This window comes from Loxodonta africana, chromosome 15 (genome assembly GCF_030014295.1).
Source record: "Loxodonta africana isolate mLoxAfr1 chromosome 15, mLoxAfr1.hap2, whole genome shotgun sequence".
Taxonomy (NCBI): Eukaryota; Metazoa; Chordata; class Mammalia; order Proboscidea; family Elephantidae; genus Loxodonta; species Loxodonta africana.
The window spans coordinates 67,996,390-68,013,066 of NC_087356.1; the positions used below are offsets into that span (position 1 = coordinate 67,996,390).

General features: G+C 36.5%; 1 protein-coding gene across 3 annotated transcripts in view; it reads right to left on the minus strand.

Moving 5' to 3' along the window:
- LOC100670762 (olfactory receptor 8G50-like) overlaps positions 1 to 16,677 on the minus strand; it is a 74,885-nt gene that overhangs the window by 18,486 nt on the left and 39,722 nt on the right. Inside the window, exons 1-2 of one of the 3 annotated variants that reach the window (XM_064268924.1) lie at positions 7,189 to 13,225; positions 399 to 457 (exon numbers count right to left, since the gene is read on the minus strand). The gene's annotated coding sequence lies outside the window, so the exon portion shown is untranslated. Of the gene's footprint in view, positions 1 to 398; positions 458 to 7,188; positions 13,226 to 16,677 lie in introns of those variants that run through there. The other 2 variants (XM_064268923.1, XM_064268922.1) reach the window with 2 other exon arrangements.

Sequence of the window (16,677 nt, forward strand, 5' to 3'; positions counted from 1 at the left end):
ACCTGGATCATTGAAGGCTTCCATGAGAAACCTAAATCTAGAAGGAAAAATTATAATTATCCAGAAAAATTCAAGACTTGGATCAAGACGATTTGAAAGAAATAATAACATGACTGATAACATGGTAGTGGGATTGGACTTATTGTATGTTTCCTCAAATGGCACAGCTGTGTCTAATGTCTCAACATCAGAACCTTTCTAAGGATAAATGTGTCTGAAAGTAGGATAGGTTGAAATATGAAAAAGAAAAAGATAATTTTCTGTCTTTGTAAAATATTACACGAAAAAATGAGTAACTATTTGGCAGGTAGTTTTAGGAAATTCCTATATTGCCATACAGTGGCTAAGACTTCAAGAAGACCAAAAGGTTCTAGGACAGAAGGGATTCAGATACTCACCTTTTGTCTATGTGGAATGCTCAGCCAGGCTGCTCTGTATGCTTTAGACCAAACGCCTTCTAAATGAAAAAAAAAAAAAAAAAAAAAAGGTCTTAGTAATGTTGGTGGTGACAGTTCAAAGTACAGACTTCTTGGTTCTTTTTTACTGAGGGCTCAGGATGCAGATCTCAGTTTCTGAGTCACTTGTGTAAATATTATGAATCAAAAATCATAATTCCCTAGTGTAGCTCCCTCACAGTGCTACCTGAGACACTTGCCAAAGTGGCATTCCTATCCAGGGTTTGGATATACATGAGGTCTCATCAAAAACATACGGAGAGAAGGTCCTTCAAGATTTCTGTTCACCAGGGATGAGTTAATGTGAAAAAGGAGCAATTAAAATTTTTCTTTTCTTGTCCTTTGTGCAATGCTCTCATTAGCTCCTTTGTGTATAATACTCTCCCTCAGTGCTGAAATACTAGACGGACATTACATTATTGACTAGAAATTAAGATCTGGCAGACTTTATCCTATGAGTTTTTATAGTAGTGGTCTCATAAGATATTTTTCCTTTTGTGGTTGACTTATTTCACTCAGCATAATGTCCTCCAGATGCATCTAGATTATGAGATGCTTCCCAGATTCATCATTGTTCTTTAGCGTTGCGTAATACTCCATGAGTATGTACCACAGCTTGTTTATCCATTCATCTGTTGATGGGCATCTAGGTTGTTTCCATCTTTTTGCTATTGTGAACAATGCTGCAGTGAACATGGGTATACATATATCCATAGGTGTGATGGCTCTTATTTCTCTAGGATATATTCTTAGGAATGGGATTGCTGGATCATAGGGTATTTCTGTTTCTAGCTTTCTAAGGAAGCACCATATCGTTTTTCAAAAAGGTTGTATCATTTTGCATTCCCACCAGCAGTGCATGGGAGTTCTGATCTCCCTGCAGCCTCTGAAAATTTTTATTTTCTGTTTTATTGGCTTGTGCCAGTAATGCTGGGGTGAGATGGTATCTCATTGTGGTTTTGATTTGCGGTTCTCTGATGGCTAGAGATCGTGAGCATTTCCTCATGTGTCTGCTGGCCACTTGAATGTCTTCTTTGGTGAAGTGCCTGTTCATTTCCTTTGCCCATTTTTAAATTGGATTATTTGTCTTTTTGTTGCAGAGGTGTTGGCTTTTCTCATAGGTTTTAGAGATTAAACCTTTGTCTAATCTGTAATACCCCGAAATTTTTTTCCCAGTCTGTACGTTCTCTTTTTACCCTTTTGGTGAAGTCTTTTGGTGAGCATCAACGTTTAATTTTTTGAAGATCCCTGTCATCTAGCTTATCCTCTGGAGCTTGTGTGGTGTTGGTTGTGGTTTGTATCCTGTGAATGCTGTGTATTAAGGCCTCTAGCGTTGATCCTATTTTTTCTTCTATGAACTTCATAGTTTTTGGCTTTATATTCAGGTTTTTGATCCATTTTGAGTTAGTTTTTGTATCAGGTATGAAGTATGGGTCCTGTTTCTTTCTTTTTTTTTTTTTTTTTTTTGCAGACGGACATCCACTTTTGCCAGCACCATTTGTTAAAAAGACCGTCTTTTCCCCCATTTGATGGACTTTCGGCTCTTGTCGAATACCAGGTGACCATAAGTGGATGGATTTACATCTGGGTTCTCAATTCTGTTCCATTGGTCAATGTATCTGTCATTGTACTAGTACCAGGCTGTATTGACTACTGTATCTGTATAGTAGGTCCTGCTCTTTTTTGATTGTTGTTTGCTTGACATATTTTTTCCATCCTCTGAGTTTCTTTGTTTCTGTCTTTATGTCTAAGGTGTGTCTCTTGTAGGCAACATATAGAAGGATTGTTTGTTTTTTTTTTTTAAATTCATCCTGCTACTTTGTCTCTTTTTGGTGCATTTAGTCAATTTATATTCAACATAACTATTGGTAGGTATGCCTTTCGTGCTGTCATTTTGATGTCTTATTTTGTGTGCGTGTTGCTGACAGTTTCTTCATTTCACTTGATTTTCTGTGCTGAGCCATTTTTCTTATTGTATTTTCTTTTCCTCTTTTTCATTGTTGTTGATTTCGTATTTGCTGAGTCGTTATGTCTTTCTGTTTTTTATTTTGCTGTGGAAGAATGTTAGTTTCCTTTGTGGTTACCTTAATATTTAACCCTATTTTACTAAGTTTAAACTAATCTTTTATATTGCCTTGACTTCTCTCCATATGACACATCTATTACTACATTGTTTAGTCCCTCTTTTATGTTTTAATGTTGTCATCTTTTATATAATTACATCTGTTTCCTTATTTTCAGTGTTTTAGGTTTGATTTATTTTTGTGATTTCCCTATCTGGGTTGATATCTGGTTGCTCTGTCCTGTGCTCCAGTCTTGTGGTGTTATGTGATGTCATTGATTTTCTAACCAGAGGACCCCATTTAGTATATCTTGGAATTTTGTTTTTGTTTTTGCAAATTCCCTAAACTTCTGTTTATCTGGAAATGTCCTAATTTCACCATCATATCTGACAGGTATTTTTGATGGATATATAATTTTTGGCTGGCAATTTTTTTCCTTCAAGGCTTTATATATGTCATTCCATTGCATTCTTGCCTGTGTGGTTTCTTCTGGGTAGTCCGAGTTTAGTCTTATTTACTCTCCTTTGTGAGTGACTTTTTGTTTATCCTTAGCCACTTTAAAAATTCTCTATCTTTGGTTTTGGCAAGTTTGATTATGTCTTGGTGACTTTCTTTTGGGATCTATCTTGTGTGGGGTTTGATGACCTTCTTTGATAGATATCTTGCCATCTTTCATGATACCAGAGAAGTTTTCTGCCAACAAATCTTCAACAATTCTCTCTGTATTTTCTGCTACCTCCCCCTCTCCCCCATTCTGGTGCTTCGGTCACTCGTAGGTTATTCCTCTTGATAGAGTCCCACATAATTCTTAGGTTTTCTTCATTTTTTTAAATTCTTTTATCTGATTTTTCCTCAGATATGTTGGTGTCAGGTCTAGCAGTTCAAATCCACCAGGCACTCCTTGGAAACTCTATGACGCAGTTATACTCTGTCTTATAGGGTCGCTACGAGTTGGAATCAACTCCACGGCAGCGAGTATGTTGGTGTCAAGTGCTTTATCTTCAATCTCAGTAATTCTGACCTCTTTTGCTTCAATTCTGCTCCTATAACTTTCTATTCAGTTGTCTAATTTTGAAATCTTATTATTAATATTCTGGATGTCTGTTTGCTGTCTCTCTATGGATTCTTCCAGCCTATTAAATTTGTTGTTATACTCTTCTCTAATCTTCTTCATTTCCTCTATTGTTTTTTATGTGTGGTCCTTGACTCGTTCTGCATTTTGCCTGATCTCCTTCCTGATCTCTTAAAAAGTTCTGTATATTAATCTTTCGTATTTCACCTCCGGTAATTCCAGGATGTTTTCTTCACCTGGAAGAATTCTTGATTCTTTGATATGGTAGCTTGCTGAAGCCATAGTGGTCTGCCTCTTTATGTGGTTTGATAGTGACTGTTTCTCTGAGCCATCAATAAGTTATTGTATTTATTTATTTAATGTTTGCTTACTGTGTCCTATCTTCTTGTTTGGTTTTGATATCCCCTAATAGGCTGTTCGTATGAGCTAGTTTGATTACTGGCACCTTTGAAGATTTAATGTCCTGGCTCCAGGTGGTTAGAGCTGTTACTAGGTTTGTGAGCCCAGGAGCCCATTTTCTTTTCTTGTATGGATTCAGCTCAGGTATCTAGGTCGTTGGTCACCAAGTGTGTGGTGTAGGCTGTCACCTATGGTCCTAGATAAGTAGGGGTGATTGGTGTAGGCACAGATATCTGGCTGTGGTAGGGGTTCCAGCTCTGCGCAAGGCAGACTTTAACAAGATTCCTTTCTGCTTCTAGTTTAAGGTGTTTTTGTTTTGTTATAAAACAAAATAAATAATTGTTAAAGGCTAATGTTTTCTTAAGGGTTTTTCTTTGTGTATTTTTAAGGAATATAGGTATTTAGGGTATTTTTTTGAATTTGTGTGTGGGTTTTGTTTGTTTCTTATTTTTTTACTTCTTAATCTGGTTTTGGTGTCAGAATGTCAGGTATCAGGATATGCCAGCCTCATTAAATGAGTTGGAATGTGGTCCCATCTCTTCCATTTTCTGGAAAAGATTGTGTGGAATTGATGCTTTTTCTTCTTTAAATGTTTGAAAGAATTGACCACTGAAATCATCTGGGCTTGAAGTTACCAGTTTTGAAAGATGTTTTTTGTATAAATAGAATTTCTTTAATAGATATAGGGCTATTGAGATTGTCAATATCTTCTAGGAAAAATCTTAATAATTTTTGGCTTTCAAGAAATTGGTTTTTGGGCAGGGCCAAGATGGCATAGTCGTCAGACGCCTCCTGTGGTCCCTCTTACAACAAAGACCCTGAAAACGAGTCAACTGGTTACATATGACAATCTGAGTGAACATCAAAGACTAAGTTGAGAAATTGGACTGAGCTGCAGGGGGAGGTAGAGATGGTTCAGAAGCAGCGAGGAGTTGCCAGACCTGACCTGGCTGGCACCAGCACCCTGCAGGATGGATCAGCTAGCTCAGGAGGGGTGAGGTATGCAGTAGCACTCAGGAGGCATTTTCCCAGTGGTGGACAGCCTGCTGAAGTCTCCAGAAACACCAAGAAATGGTACTCAATCAGGGAAAGTACAAGTGTCTAGCCTACTTCTCAGATAAAAAAAAATAAATAAATAAACTTTTTGCGAAGTACCTCTCTCCCATTTACCTGGCCCCTCCCCACTCTGCTCAGGGTCCCAGCCTGCCTTCAGAGATTCTTGTACTTCCTGGGCCAGAAGTAGGACCCATCTTGTGCTCTGAGCCATTCTCCCAGCTTTGAAGAGGGAACAAAATAACAAAAAGGAAAAAGTAATCTGTCAGCTCCCCTAAGCCAGTAATTCAGACCAGGCACAGCCCCTTTGCCTAGGCACAGGCATAAGGGGTCCAAGAACTTTGAATGCCTTTCACCCTGCATAGATCTGTGTGGGCCCATTTCAACAGTGCAGGCCCTCATTAACACAGTATGACAGGGTATATACTTGAAAACTATTTTCATCTCTATCACCTATAAGGGGTAGTGGCAGATTTGTGACATTTAACACAACCCTGCCCATTAGGCAGGGTCCTCACCTACCCACATTAGGGGCCTGAGGACTGGTGGCTCCACCCACTCCACTGAGCCACCCATGACAGGGGTCCAAGAGTAAGTACAAATAAAAAGCAAGAAAAACATAAATACTCAGCAAATACAAAATCAACAAGAATAAAAAACATGAAAAGAAAATATATAAAGAAATTGGTCTTCATTTATATAAAAAACCTAAACCAAACCTGCTGCCATTCAATCGATTCTGACTCATAGTGTCCTTATAGGACAGAGTAGAACTGCCCTAAAGAGTTTCCAAGAGTGGTTGGTGGATTTGAACTGCCAACCTTTTCGTTATGCCACTAGGGCTTCCTTCATTTATATAAGAAAAAAAGAAAATTTTATATAAGGTTATCTCAAATTCAGACCTCATATCAGCTTGTGAATATCTGCCGTGTTGTTTGGGTTTGTCCTGCATGTGGACTACCCCATGGCAAATCTGGGACTGGGACTAGAGCAGTCCTGTACCCCAGGTTATCAAAGCCTTTTTTTTTTTTTTTTCCTAATCTTCAGATCCATGAATATACAGCTTGGCAACGATCCCAGGAGTTCATAAACAAACTTGATGGGATAACAAATTTTTACCTCTTGACACTCTTAAGGAGTTACAATTTTAGCTTCCTTCACTCATCTTGTAGCTAGAAAGTTGGGACTTTAGTTTTTTTACCCTGTTTCACATTTTTGTGATGGCATCTGCCTTTAGGGACAATCAGGGGGTAAACAGAAAACACAACAGGGCTTCTTCTCACTACCTTGAAAACATGGTTATAGGCACTTGCCTAGCTGTCATTGTTCTCACTGTAACACCACAATCACTGCTCCCTCAGTATTATCTGGTGAGAGGAAGGGGGAGGAGGAAAATGGACACAACAAACACACACACAAGAACCAGGGGATTTCCCTCACTCTACTCTTCCACCACACATCTGTCAGTTTGTCATACTGTGGTGGCTTGTGTATTGCTTTGTTGCTGTGATGCTGGCAGCTATGCCACTGGTATTTCAAATACCAGCTAGTAGCTATGCCACTGCTATTTCAGCTGAGCTTCCACTCTAAGACAGACTAGGGAGGAGGTCTTGGTTGTGTACTTCTGAAAAAATTGGCCAGTGAAAACCATATGAATATTAGCAGAACATTGTCTGATATAGTGCAAGAAGATGAGCCCCTCAGGTTGGAAGGTACTTAAAATCATCATGCTTAGTACGGTAAAGGATCACTGAAAAAGAGGAAGACCCTCGAGGAGATGGATTTACACAGAGGCTGCAACAATTGGCTCAAACATAACAATTGTGAGGATGGCGCAGGTCTGAGCAGTGTTTCGTCCTGTTGTACATAGGGTCATTATGAGTCAGAAACAACTGGACAACACCTAACAACAACAATAAGTCTAACTTTGGACCTCTCTTTTAAACTCTTCAGATCAGAAAGAAAAGGCTTCTGTTAGAGATGTCTCTGTGTGCAAGAAGTGTGAAATTTTGCATTTCAAGCTGCCTTTGAGTTCAGGGTAGAGGACACTGGAGAAACAGAAAAAAAAAAAAAAGGGCATTCACTGCTGGATTGACCTTAATTTAGGTCTTTTTTTTTTTTCTCCGACCTCCCTGCTACCACTTACCTTTCAGAGTCTTCAGGTAGCAGCTCCATGCATTCAGTGTGAGAATCCAGGTAGAGAGCACTTTTTCAATCTTAACCAGAACCAGATCCTTTTAAAGGTGTTTTTAATGAGCAGAAATATTTAACTTATATAAAGTTTAACTTTTCTTTTCCAATAAATTCAACATTTTAGATAAAACATACAAATTCCTTAAAAAGCATACATTTCTAAAACTGACACAAGTTGAAAGAGAAAATCACGTTAGCTCTTGGACCATAAAATAAATTGAATATGTAATCAAAAACTTGCTGTAAAGGAAACTCAAGGTCCAGATGGTTTTATAAAAATTTTAAGAAAAAATAGAGACAAATATAAACACTCTTTTACAAAATAGAGTAGGAAGGAATTCATAGCAAGTCTTTTTATGAGAGGAGTATAAATCTGATCCTAAAACCTGACAAAGATATCACAAGAAATAAAAATTAAGAAACTGCATCTTTAACAAAATATTAGCAACTAGAATCCTATAATATACATAAAGAGCAATACAACATGACAAAGTGGGGTTTATCTCACTAACACAGTTTCGTTAACATTTGAAAATAAATAAATCAACATTTAAAGAGAATAAGGAGAGAAAAACAAGTGATCATCTCAATAGAGGAAGGAAAATAGCATAACTTTTTATGGCAAAATATTGAATGATGTTCCCTTAAGATTAATGTTTTCTTTTTTCTATTGCTCACCTTGTTCAAAATTGTACCAGAGAGCCTCACAAATGCAGCCCCATTTCCAGTTGCCATGGAGTCGATTCTGACTCATATCGACCCTATAGGACAGAGTAGAACTGCTCCATAGCACGTCCAAGGCTGTACCATTTCTATAGGAGCAGCCCGCATCATCTTACTCCCACGGTGTGGCTGATGGATTCGAACCGCTGACCTTTCGGTTAGCAGCTTAGCCATTAACCACTGTGCCACCAGGGCTCCTGCAAGTGTAGAAGGGCAATAAAAAGGGGAGGTGTATAAAATTGGAAAGGAATATGTAAAACTTTGCTTTTGTAGATGACATGATTTTCTGCAAAGAAACTTTTAAGGCATGTACAAAGCAACTACAAAGTCAAATAGGTAAATTTAACAAAACTAGAAGATTCTCTATAAAGCAGCCATATACAATGCAGTGTGGAAGTGGCATAAGGATAGACAACTAGGTCAGTGAAATAGAATAGAAGGTCCAAGAGAGGCCCATTCATCTATAGTCAATTGATTTTTCACCAAAACCTCACAGCAGTTCAGTAGGAAAAGAAAACTCTTCAACAAATTTTGCTGGAACAACACAAAACCCATATGGAAACAAAGTTAACCTCAAATTTTATCCCATATGCTAAACATAAATTAATTTGAAATGGATCATAGGTCTAAGCATTTTATAAAAAGTGAGGCTGTAAGTCTTCTAGAAAAAAATAACAAACAGTATTCACAACCTGGTAACATAAATGTAGCATTTCATAGTTCCCCTACCTCATTTTATAAACTTTTCCCATGCTGCTATATAATTTTAACACTCAATAATATTGAGAACCATATAATAATGTCGTAAATCAATATGCTATCATTTACCTAATAAGTTACCCAGTTCTGGACATTTAAGCTATTTCCTTTTCCTTTAGCTTTAGAAATGAACTGGCATTATATTTTGTCCTTTGGAATGTTTTAGCATCATAATTTTCCAGCACAAAACTCATTGAGTCAAAGTGTATGAACATATTTATTATTCTTTTTTAAATTTACTTTTCTAAATGATGCACCAATATTTAAGCCCTTGAGTGAGTCATCCCACTTTATTACTTTGTGCTTTCATTAACCTTGCTCACTTTTTCCCTCCCTTATTCTTAGTTTAAATATTAATTTAAGGTTTCTCTCCTCACTGGAATTTTTTTCCTGATGTAGCCCCTATTTTGACATAAATATCACTCGAGTTATCTCCTAAAATCTGTCTGTGCATGTATCATTGCAATAATCTCCTTGAGGGCATGGCCAATATCTTATTCAATTTGTATCCCCAGTTCCTGTTACTACGCATAACACAGAATAGATAATAAATGCAGGTTGAATGGATGCATGAATAAAGAAATGCTTCCATGATTTATGAATGTTGCAGGATTTCTGCAGCCTTGTTAATATGTATTTTGATTGTTTAATATGATTTTTCTAATGGAATAAATGTAAAATGGTACCATAGCATCCACTGTTTAGTATAAGAAAAACTAATACTGAACTCGAGCATCTGTGTGTGTTAACTCTTAGTTTTATCTCATGTGAGCTGTATTGTATATCATTTTATGCTTGACATTATTATATTGATATGTTGATTTTTTGTATTCAATTTTGATCTATGTGTAATTTTTATATTATCATTTGAAAAATTTGAAATATACTGAATTATGTCTACCTCTCCCACTCTTTGATAATGTATGTGTAATTCCTCTTCCTCCAATTATTAAGTTCCTTCTGTGAACCCAGCACACGTTGTGAAGAGTAACATACAGAAATCAGAAGCACACCTTTGACCGTCAGGAAACTCAGAAAGCACTGTACCACAAGTAATAGTATGGTATTCACCATCTACAATTAGAGCACAAAAGAAACACAGCCTGTGTATCTTGTGGGAATCAGGGCAGACAGGCTTTCTGCAGAGGAATTTTGACAGATGAAAATAGAGTGAATTGCATTCCAGAGGATGGGGGCAGCATATCCAAAGACACTAACATGTGATAGATTCTGTTCTGGAGGAATAACAAATAAATTGGTAATCTGAGAGTGCAAGGAGGAAAGGAAAACTAGATAGAAAGTGAGGTTGCCATTTAGATACAATCAGATTATAAAAATCATTGTATATATATTAGAATTTAGACTTTAAAGTTAATAGGAAGTCAGTGAAAGATTTTACAGCAAGGGAGTAACATCATATTTGCTATCAAATAAATGGATAAAACTGATTTTTAAAAATATTTGACTTTATTCAGTGGCTTTACTACTTAAAGAAATAAAATTAATTTTAGAGATTCCAAAAATAATCACCCATATTAATTCCATATTAATTATAAGGAATTCATTAAAAATGCATATTAGAAGAAATGCTCACAATCCAACTAATTAGATGTTAACTATTTTTAATATACAGCCCTGGTGGCACAGTGGTTAACATGCTCAGCTGCCAAATAAAAGGTCAGTGATTTGAGATATGAACCCCACCAGGTGCTCTGCAGGACAAAGATGTGGCTGTCTGCTTCCATAGAGATTTTACAGCCTTGGAAACCCTATGGGACATTTCTACTCTGTCTTATAGGGCAGCTATCATGCAGAATTCACTTGATGGCAGTGGGTTTGATTTTTTTTGTAAACATTTTTCAATATTTCTATTGTTTACAATTTTCTAAATCTTGTCAGTAACATAATGATAAACATCTCTGTACATAAATATTTATGCAGATATTAATATCTCTTCCAAATTCTCAAGTACCTGGAAAAACAATTTGTCTTTCCCTTCCCCCACCCATCCAAACACAAACACCATCATGATCCTTAAAACCAGGGAGAATCCTTATTCCCATGTGCTAAGAATGAAGATGGCTTTACTTCCACCAGGGGGAAAACAGCACAGCTTCCAGACTACGAATAGGTGGAAGGAGAAATTTATTTTCACTAGTTACTGACATATTAGGCTGTATCATGTGTCCCATATGCTGCCTGAATCTTTACTATCTGTAGAGCTAATATAGGCTAAGGTGGAGAAGAAGGCGACCATACTGGCCATCTTAGTGCAGGGAAACAGACCAGAAGGGGCAAGGAAGATTTAGAGAACCAAAAGAGATGTCTGTATGTCTCATTTTTTAAAGTACAAGCCCAGAAAGCAAGAAGATAAAAGTGAGTTCCTCATCTTGATCAGTTCTCCTTCCACCCTCCAGTCAGCTCAGGGCTTGCAATGGGGACTGCACACACTGATTTGCTTTCAGTTTGGTGCGGTAGGTCACAAGTGGGGTCACCGTGACCATCCAGACATACATCCTTTTCATTCTTCATTCCCATTGTGACAAAAAAAAAAAAAAAAAAAAAGTTTTTTCTAAATGCAACCTGAAGGCATGAAGCCCAATGTGGTCATCCTTTCTCTCATATTACAGGATCCTAAGACTCTAAAGACGAGGGATTAGATCCCATGACTGACATATCTGCCCGTAAAAATCTGCCCATGGGAAGGTCCAAATTCCCCAGCTCCTAGGGTTGCTAGAAGCAAAACATAAGGAACATTTTTGTGATCAGGGCTTGAAGATTAGTACAAATCTTAGATTCAATATAAATTTAAAGTGTACTGTCTAAAATCTATCATATTCTGTATTTGTTACTTCCCTTTTTTTTTTTTAACTAAGTGGATAATCATAAATAGAACTTTAAGAAAACTTACGAAGGCTTTCTGTTCTCTAAAATGAGGCATTCAGTTTAGCCACAATGAATACAAGTACTTTCCAGTGATGACCACTGGTTCCGTAATTGTCATGAACACTGTGGGTCAGTTACCAACACATATCTTTAGTTTTCATGGCATCCTAAATATATAACTGCTTGTCAGAGTTTGTAGTGTACTTTAAACTCTTCTTACAATTTGCCAAAACTGAGCATCAGACATTCTGCTATAAGCACCATTCTGGTCTTACTTTATATGAACTTCTCGAACTTAGTAGAACTTGATTCCATTGTATATGGTAGGGATAATACCAAGACCCAGAATCACCATGGCGTTGGATCAAGCATAATGTGTGAAACATGGACTAACATAGCAACAGAATATTTTAAGTTAGGATTGTCATGGAGGATCCAAGCTATATTGTTACATTATTTTGGAGAATTTTAAAGTAGTTTGGGTTGACTTGTAGAAAAGTCAAGTATAAAAGGGGAATATTGTCATTGTTATTGTTAGGTGTCTTTGAGTCTGTTCTGACTCATAGGTACCCTATGTACAACACAATGAAACACTGCCTGGTCCTGTGCCATCCTCACAATCTTTGTTATGTTTGTTGTAGCCACTGTGTCAATCCACCTCACTGAGGGCCTTCCTCTTTGTCGTTAACCCTCTACTTTACCAAGCATGATGTCCTTCTCCAGAGACTTGTTCCTCCTGATAACATATCCAAAGTATGTGAGATGAAGTCTCACCATCTTTACTTCTAAGGAACACTCTGATTGTACTTCTTCCAAGGCAGATTTGTTCATCCTTCTGGCAGTTCATGTATATTCAATGTTCTTTGTCAACACCATATTTCTAAGGTGTCAATTCTTCCTTGATCTCCCTTGTTCATTGTCCAACTTTCACATGCATGTGAGGCAATTGAAAATATCATGGTTTTGTTCAGGCACACCTTAGTCCTCAAAGCGATATCTTTGCTTTTCAACACTTTAAATATGTCTTTTGCCGCTGATTTGCCCAATGCAATACATCATCTGATTTCTTGATTTCTGCTTCCATGGGTGTTGATTGTAGAGCCAAGCAAAATGAAGTTCTTGATAACTTCAATATTTTCTCCGTTTACCATGATATTGCTTATTGGTCTGGTTGTATTTTTTTTTTTCTTTATGTTGAGGTGCAATTCATACTGAAGGCTATAGTCTTTGATCTTCATCAGTAAGTACTTCAAGTTCCTCTTTGTAAAACATTATAATCCCAAGAAGGATGAAAAGAAAAATCTCACATATCAGAGGGGAACTACTAAAAAAGGAAAAAAAAAACAGAGAAAATCATGAACACAGTAAGGAAATGATTATTTCATTTCTTAAATGATAAAGTCAGAAGACAATGGGAAAATATTTCTAAAGTGTTAAACAAAATAACAACCAACCTAAAATTCTACAGCCACTGCCAATATACTTCAAAAGTGATGGTTGGAAAATAAAAGCATTTCCAGATGAATAAATACAATAATAATAATAATAATAATTGTCTCTATTAGGCACATACTTCAAGAAATGTTAAGAGACATCTTCTGGCAAAAAGAAAATAAACTAAATGGAAATGTCTATGTACACAAAAAAATAAAAAATGGCAAATATGTAGGGAAATATAAAAGCAATTTCTATCATCTTAAAAGCTCTTTAAAAGGTAAATACTAATGAATAATAATAAGAGTTTATTATGGATTTTATAACATATGTGGAAGTAAAATGGATAACAACAGTAGTACAGATCATGGGAGGAGTCAATGGAAAGTATACTGTAAATTTCCTACATTATACATGACATGGTATGGTATTATTTGAAGATAGACTGTGGTAAGTTAAAGTGGTAAAACCTTTATCATTCACCAAAAATAAAAACAAAGGTATAACTGATAAGCCAATGTTCTATTATTGGTGTTAGGTGCCGTCAAGCTGATTCAACTCATATCAACCCCGTGACAGAGTAAAACAGCCCTACAGGGTTTTCTTGGCTATCATGTTTATGGAAGCATATCACTAGGTCCTTCTCTAGTGAAGCTGCTGGATGGGTTTAGCAGTTTTAAAGCCAAGCACTTAAACATTTGTGCGCCAGAGCTCCACGATAAGCCAAAAAACCCAAAAGCAAACCCATTGCCACTGAGTCGATTGCAGCTCCTAGTGACACTAGAGGACAGAGTAGAACTGCCCCATAGGGTTTCCAAGGTGCGACTCGTGGATTCAAACTGCCAACCTTTTGGTCAGCAGCTGAGTTCTTAACCACTGGGCCACCAAGGCTCCTGAGATAAAATGGAATACAAGAAAAATGAAGAAAGATTGTTTATTACAAATAGAAAACAAGCAGCAATGTGGTAAGTTTAAACCTAATCATATCAAAAATTAAATGTAGTCTAAACACTCCAATTAAAAAAAGGAGAATGTCAGGGAAGGAAAAACAAAAACAAGAAATACATGTGGTCTAAAAAATAAAATAACCAACCAAAACAAACACGCGAAAAAAAAAAACAAACCCACAAACTTCAAATGTAAAGGTACGGAGGTTAAAAAGTAAAAAGATAAAAACAAAAAAGACAAAGTTAAAAAAACAAAGCTAAAATAGCTATATTAATACCAGTGAAACTAGATATCAGAAAAAAGAAATCTACCAGGGGCAAAGAGTAATATTTTATGATGACAAAAGGTCAATTCATCAGTAATACATGAAAACTCACATATGTATTCACCTAATAACAGGGTTTCATGATAGACATGTCTATGTCTGTGAGGTCTTGCTCTTCAGATAGGCACGGCTATCATACTTTGTTTGAACACCAGCTTGCTACCTTGGAGTCAGGAAATTGTGTCCTGGCAGAGAACAAACAAGGTTGTGAGACCTAGATCACGAGTTTTTCTTTACTCAGTAATCATGGTTTTGTAATACTTGTCCATTGTCTACAAATAGTTTATATATTTTGTCCAGTTTTTTGTACTGCCTTAGCAGTCTAGTACCAATAACAGTGTCAAGATCCAAGTATATTTTAAACTTCCAAATTCCTATTATCTTCCCTCAATTTCAATCTAAAATGATGTAAGCCATCAGGTCTAGAATGGTGCAAAAATCATCTTAAATTCCCTCAATATGTTGTCACACATTTTTTAAATGTTTTTCTTTCCTGCTTTTTTGAATCTGCTCGACTGAGGGTAAGGCCAGTCTTGAAAATCTTTGTCTTTCACCTTGCAGTCCTTTGTCTGTTTGGATGGCTCAAGCATCTTCCTGTATTTTTGACAGAACCCAACCTACCACCCAGGAGAAGACAGCCTGTGCTTTCCACCACGGTGATCTTCATGCTCATTTCCCAGTTCTATAGTCTGAGGACAACAATGCTTCCAGTGCCCGAGACCACACTGCAAACAGCCTAATTAAATACGGCTGTGATTTATTTCTGAGTCACTGGTTACTTTTAAGATAGTATTTTATTAAAAAAAAAAAAATAGACATTATTAAATGTGTGTGTAAAAAGCTTTTGGTTGACCTTTATGCCTATTCCAATTGCCCAGTGCCTTCTCAGATCCCTAGCTTCCTAGAAAAAACAAAAAAAAAATTTTTTTTTAGAAGCCCCTGATAATTCAGTTCTTCTGACCCACCAATCCAGAGCAAGCTTCTCTGACCTATGTCCTGGAGTCAGTTCTGAATGGTAAAACAAAAACAAACAAAACAGGGGTCTGCACATTTACAAAAGAAAGACTATTAACACAACATTGAACCTAATCATGAATGCCTATGGTGGGATTACGAGAACTTTTCCCTTTCTTCCTTATGATTTACCTCTTTTCAAATTTCATTCATTAGTTATACAATCATAAATTGCATTTTAAACACAAGATAAATTTTAGAGAAAATATAATCATTATTTTTGAAAAAAAATACAAAGAAAAAAACTACCTTTTTACTATCACTACATTAACTCTTTCAAATATCCTTTCAGTATAATATTAGCTTTTCCATAAGTGAATTCAATTAATTGGGAATCATATATTTCCCATAATATATGTGTATATTTCCTATATCCTGATACATTGCTCCAATTTCTTACTTAATGATTTTTTGCATATTTAATGTCCTTGGAGATTTCTATTGAATAAATAAATGTGAATATAACGTCATTCACCCTGTAAGTCTGACTTGCCTGCCAAGTGACTTAGCAAGCCAAGCAGTAGGCATTTAATTCTATTTATGCCAAAGTTTCTTGATCCATTTCTACTTGCTACAAAACTGCCCCATTCCATTACTGCCATTGTTGGTTCCAGACTTTTGAATGTGGCAGTCGACTCTGTGCAGATTACAGCCTTGGAAATCCCTATGGGGCACTTCTACTTTGACATATAGAGTCACTAGGAGATGAAATAGGCTCGACAGCAATGAAATTTTTCGATAATTTTTTTACTTTTTTTTTTTTTTTTAATATGTCTTTAAGAGATTGAAGTAAAACTAACTGCTGGAAACCATGGAGAGACATATTTTGTTTCAAGACAAACAAGAACATTTTAGCAGTCAGACATCCAGAAATGAAACTAGCTGCCTTACTGTGCAGCCACATACCCAAATTAGAACTGTTCAAGCATAGCCTGAAAATCACTTAGCATTTATATTGTTCAAGGACAAAAGCACTGGATGGAACATTGGATATGTCATCTTTAATACCTCTCTCACTTCTGGCATTTCAAGATTTTATACATTTAATTGGACTATTGTTAGACACCTCAGTGGTTAACAGCTCAGCCGCTAACCAAAATGTCTGCAGTTCGAATTTACCAGGGGCTTCTTTAAAAAAAAAAAAAAAAATTTTTTTTTTTTTCTTAGAAACCCTATGGGGCAGTTCTGTTCTGTCCTACAGGGTCTCTGTGAGTTGTAACTGACTCAGTGGAAAGGGGTTCTTGTTAGACAGTCCTGCATTCAAATCTCAGCTCAACATATACCTGCTGTGTGACCTTGGGCAAAGTATTATTACTCTCCAAACTTCTGGGAAAAAAAAAAAAAACAGAGATG